We start from the raw sequence: 5,905 nt of genomic DNA, 5'->3' as shown, positions 1-5,905 counted from the left end.
GGGAACCTGTGGAAGAGGTAGACCAGGAAGACATGGAATGAGGTGGTGAAGCATGGTCTTCAAATGTTGGGCTTCATGGAGATGATGACAAGTGACTGAGACCTCTGGCAATATGCTGTGTGTAAGAGGACTCGTCAGGCGAAATAAAATCATAGTTGTGGCCATGCTAGTGCCATGTAAATAACACCCAATGCATTGAGGTCATGGTCATTCATGGCATCTGTGTATCATAGTCATGGTCATTGATTAAGTCCTGAAAATTGGTATCCAGGAATCGTTCTCATTGGCAGTGCCATGTAAATGGCACCTGTGAGTTTTCGTTACTGGTGCCATGCAAACGGCACCCATGAATTGTAGTCATGGTTGCACGTAAAAGTATCCATTACACTCCTGGAGTGGCTCATGTTGGGAAGGGCATCCAACAGTAGAAACCAAGCCAAATCAGACTGGAACTTGGTGCAGCTCTCCAGCTCATCAGTTCCAGTCAAACGGTCTAAACGATGCCAGCATGGAGAGTGGATGTTGAATGATGATGATAATGAACATTTTTGCCATATTTTGCTTTTTCATTTTGGTAAAGGCAAGAAAGCTGCTGAGGTTCACAAAGAGATATGTGAAGTTTATGGTGTTGATTGCTTAACAGAATGCACATGTCAGAAATGGTTTAAAAAATTCCATTCTGGAGATTTTTCACTCAAAAGTAACCAATGTTTTGGTCAACCTACAGAAGTTGATGATGACCGTATCAAAGCTATAATTGAATTTAATTGCTATATAACTGTGTGAGAGATTGCAGAGAGGTTAAATGTATCATACATAACAATTGAAAACCATTTAAAATGTCTCAGACTTGTTAAGAAGCTTGACATTTGGGTTCCACATAAATTGAAAGAGATTCACTCAACACAATGAATCAACATTTGCGATATGTATTTAAAACACAATGAAATCGACCTGTTTTTGAAACAAATCATCACAGGTGATGGAAAATGGATTGTCTACAATAATATCAATCAAAAACAATCATGGCATGCTTTGATGGTGGCTTTGGAGGCTAAACATGGTGATTTAGAAATTTCTTGTTTTCTGAAAGTTGCAAGATCTTTTGTCCACAAGATTTGGTAGGAGTTAGAGGAAGCGTATTACCTGTATCAAAACATAAAAAAACATTCCACACATTCTGATTCTATCAGGACACCTGAATTTATTCAAGAAGTTAAGCAAAACATTGAAAACAATCCAGGAAAATCAATGAGGTCAATTGCAAAAAAAATTTTCTGTGTCAGAAAAATAATCAGAAATGTTGTGCGTGAAGGTATCTGATACAAATCTTACATGATGAGGAGAGGTCAATTAATGTCAGAAAAATCAAAAGAAAACTGCTTAATCAGAATCAAAAGATTTTTGAACAAGCTTAAATATCCATCAGAAGATGGTATGATTTGGTTTTTCTCAGATGAGAAAACTTTGACCAGGACCAGAAAACTAACAGATAACAGGTGGCTATGTACAGACACTTCTGAGGTTCCAAGAGTAATGCATACAAAACTTCCTGCAAGTGTCATGTTTTTGGATGCTGTTAACAATGAAGGACATGTGATGCCTCCTCACTTTTTTCTACAAGGCCTTAGGATGAATACTGCTGTATATATTGAGGTTCTGGATAAAGTTGTTAAGCTTTGGATCAACAGTGTTTACAATGGAAGGCCTTATATCTCTAAAGATCTCAATCCACTGGATTACTTTGTATGGAGCATTGTCGAGAAAAATGTCAATGAACACCCCCATAGCACTAAAGATTCTTTGAAAGCCACCATAGTTCGAGTCGTTCAATATGAACAAGGACAATTTAATCTGAGATTGTAAATGATTTCGACCCCATGTAGAGGCAGTTATTGATGCTTATGGTGGTTTTATTGAATGAAATTATTAAAATAATAATTTAGATTTATGTTTATGTTATTTTTCTAAAAATACAGTTTCTTTCTGTTATTATATAAGTGTTTTTAAAAAGCATAAATCTGTCCTCAAATACCATCTGCACTGTGTGTGTGTGTGTGTAATGTGTATATATATATATATATATATATATATAATATATATATATATATATATGGATGCACAGGCATGGTTGCGTAAAAGAGGCTTACTTTCTGACCACTGGTTGCAGGTTCAGTCCTGCTATGTGACAGCCTTAGATTGATCAAAATCTTGTGAGGAGATTTGATGCACAGAAGCTGAAAGTAGCCCATCGTATGTGTACATATATGTGTGTATGTGTGTGTGCACACGTGCGTGGGTCTTTTGTTTTGTGTTGTGTGATAACTGTAAATGATTGTCACTATCACAGAAGCAGTGTCATTCATTTCCAATATTCTGCAAGAACATGATAAACAAGTTCTTGCAGAATATTGGTCTCAGTCTCTTGCCATCTGAAGATCCGTCACCACTTCACCCCACATCTTCCTGAGTCTGCCCCTTCCATATGTTCCTTCCACGATTAGAAATCATCACTTCTTTATGCAGCTATCCACCTCCATATGCATAACATGATCATATCAGTGCAGTCTTCCCTCTTTCACACTACAACTGATGCCCCTGAAACCTAGTTTTTCTCTTAAATCCTTTACTGACATTATCCATCCAGCAGAGCATGCTGGCTTCAATCCTTTCAACCCTTCTCATGTCCTCTGCAGTCACAGCCCATGTTTCACTGCCAGGTAACATAGCTGTATGTACACAGGCATAATACAATCTGCTTTTACATTCTTAGTATTTATTGTACCTGCACATTTGCCACACACAAAGACTACTTTCATTGTTAGCCTTCCTGTGACACCAATACAGCTCTTATGTGTCCAAAGCTTGCACTGAGTACAACATATGGAGTTTTTACCAACACCCTTCTTACATATCCAAGCAAAGCCATTTCTCTGAAGAGACTTGTGATTTGTCTAAGGCCTTTAGATTCCAGACTTTGCTTCCATACCTGAAATTTCCTCTCTAGTTTGGGTAGTAATTCAGTTATAAAAACAAGATCATCAGCATAGAGGAGCTCCCAAGGGATCTTAAATCCCTCTGTTATTGCTTGGTGGATTATGATAAACAAAAGGGGGATGAGAACTGATCCTTGGTGAACTCCTACTAAATTCATTGCTATACTCATTATCAACCTTCACCTTACTGACATCATTCTGTACATGTATTGTACACTCATCTATCCCTAGCTTTTGCATTGACCAGTAGATAAGGGAGCAGGGGACCCTGACAAAGGTTTTCTATATGTCAACAAAAGTCAAATACAGGTTTATTCTTGGCTACATGTTTCTCCTACCAGGAAGATAGCATGAGTAGTGCTTCTACCAGGTACAAAACCAAACTGCATCTCATCGAAGCTAACTCTCTTATTAGTTGAACCTAATTAGTTGAACTATGACCATCCCTGTAACTTTCATCATCTGGTCCACCAATTTGATACCTCTGTAATTGTTTCTATCTAAGGTGTCACCTTTACCATTGTAGCAGTTACTGCTACACCAGCCATTGGGTATGACTCCATTGTTGATAACCTGATTAACTCTACAGATAACTAGGCCATATCAGCAGTGATTTCTGAAGGGCTAGGGGCTTTCTTTGCTTTCATATCTTCAATTGCTTTATCAGTCAAGCTACTGTCTATTTGGATAGCTGGTTCCTCTGTTGGATCCACATTGGACAGACTCCTCTTCTCACATGTGTTCTCAACATTTAACAGCCTCACATAGTGGAATCTCCAAGTCTCTTTCTTTGCAGAATAACTAACTGCAAATGCACTCTTCTCTCCTACAGCATCGCAATTCTCTCTGATACACTGTCTTGCAATCCCAAACACCTCAAGTCCCTGGTCCTCATGCTGCAGAACACCAGCAGACTTCTTTCTTTCTACTTCTCCTGTGGCTAAATATACCTAGTATATATTACATATACAGACACATACATATATGCACAGAATAAACAAGCAGACAATGATACAAACCTGTCAATATAGTCGTCAACTACGACGTCCTTGGAAGTCCCCGTAATACCATCATGGTGCTGAAACAGTGCAATGTTCCGTCGAGCATTAACCAGACTCTGCATGAACTCTATGAGAGGGAATTTGATGCCATCATGTATCTTAAGATACCGACTGACCAGAAAGAAAAGGATCTCAGCGCTCCTGTATAACAGACACAATACAAGATATAAAGCACATGCCTGACACCTGACATTTCATAAAAATGCATCCCATGAATGTAAGCTAAATCAAGGCAACTAAAAAAGCAATGTCACAGCACACACCACCTACAAATGCTATAAAGACAGTGGTTCTCAACCAGGGTCCATATAAAACCAGAGGCCATGCAGCAAAATAGTAAATTAGGGATCTACAACAGTATTTTGAAGGCCCCTGAAAGAATTTTGCTTTAGATATATGTATTGGTAAGTATTGCAGAAACAGTTAGGTTTCTTTCTCTAACATTTTACGTAGTTCAACCGACACAAGTCAATGTGTGAAAAACAAAACTTTGAATGGCTATGGGGGTCCACCAGAATAAAATAGTAATCAAATGTGTCCACAGGTAAAAAATGGTTGAGAACTCTTACTCTACAGTCACTTGAACTGCTAGAAATAGCAGTCAAATCTTCCTCAAATCACACCCTTTGATCTTAAGTATGTATGTACGAGCTAACAGGGGAAACCTCTAAATGGTAGCTAAATATGCTAGAAATAGCAGCCAATCTCCCTGAAATTACAACCTACAGTCTGAATGAAATTCATGGAGTGTTTTTTTTTATTTTTACTTTTTATAATGGTGGTAATTTAGGAATAGAGAGTAAGAGAGAATGTTCTTAGTGTTTTCATACAGACAAAAAAAGCCATTTCCAGGGTAATTCTAGCTTATGAAAATGTTGAAGCTGCTAATAGTTTCAACATCATCTCCAAATTATTTTTCAATATATCGTTAGAGGTAAAGATATATATACAGAGGGTTTGGGCTAACTTTCATTATTTTTATGTCTCATTTTTTAAAGGAATATTATCATCATCATCTTCATCATCCTTTCCATGCTGGCATGTGTTGGATGGTTTGAGAGAAACTGGCTGGACGGAAGACTGCACCAAGCTTCAGTCTCTGTTTTTGCATGGTTTATATGACTAGATGCCCTTCCTAACACCAACCATCCCAGAGAGTGGACATGGCACCAGCATAGGCGAGGTCAGTTCTGGCATGATTTTTACAGCTGGATGCCCTTCCAAATGCCAACCACTTTACAATATAGACTGGATGCTTTTTACATGGTATCAGCATTGGTATGGGCACTGAGTAACTCGCAAGACAAAGATCTTTTGAGAGGGGAGAGAGCATTGGAGGGGGGTGATCTTGTGCCAGATTATGAAAGGTTAGAGTGTGAAAGAGAGATAGAAAGAGGTGACTTGCTAAAGAGATACATGGTTACTTGGCCAGAGGTGGGAAGTGATCAAGAATGAGGACAGAAACAGGTGTGTGGCTGTAGAGGAGATACATGGTTAACCAGTGAGAGGGAGAGAGAAAGAGAGAGAGAGCAGAGGAGAGATGGTGGAGAAGTGCCAGGGCATACTGAGAAGGAAGTGGAATCAGAATATAGATGGGATGGTAGAACAGAGCAAGAGAGAGATAGATGGTGGTGAAGTGCTATGGCATACCGTCAAGGTATGGGGTTCAGAATATAAATGGTAAGGTATTGCCAAAGGTGCATGAGTAGGAATGTAAGGAGTGTGGGGGTGGGGAATGCAGTGACTGTTGAAAACTGGGTATATAGAGGGAGTGGGAGATGACAGGATTGGGGAGTGAGAGATAAGCACTCTCCAACATAGGAAATGGGAGGAAGTGAAGAGATGTGG

At 39.0% G+C, this 5,905-nt stretch overlaps 1 long non-coding RNA gene across 1 annotated transcript in view; it reads right to left on the bottom strand.

Annotated features, from left to right (window-relative positions):
* Positions 1-2,435: 2,435 nt before the first annotated feature.
* LOC118766617 overlaps positions 2,436-5,905 on the bottom strand; it is a 24,830-nt gene continuing 21,360 nt past the window's right edge. The window contains exon 3 of the long non-coding RNA XR_005002555.1: positions 2,436-2,768. This is a non-coding gene — a long non-coding RNA (uncharacterized LOC118766617). The remainder of the gene's footprint in view (positions 2,769-5,905) is intronic.

The sequence above is a fragment of the Octopus sinensis genome, linkage group LG16 (assembly GCF_006345805.1).
Source record: "Octopus sinensis linkage group LG16, ASM634580v1, whole genome shotgun sequence".
In the NCBI taxonomy this organism is placed as follows: Eukaryota; Metazoa; Mollusca; class Cephalopoda; order Octopoda; family Octopodidae; genus Octopus; species Octopus sinensis.
This window is presented reverse-complemented; position numbering and strand designations above follow the sequence as displayed.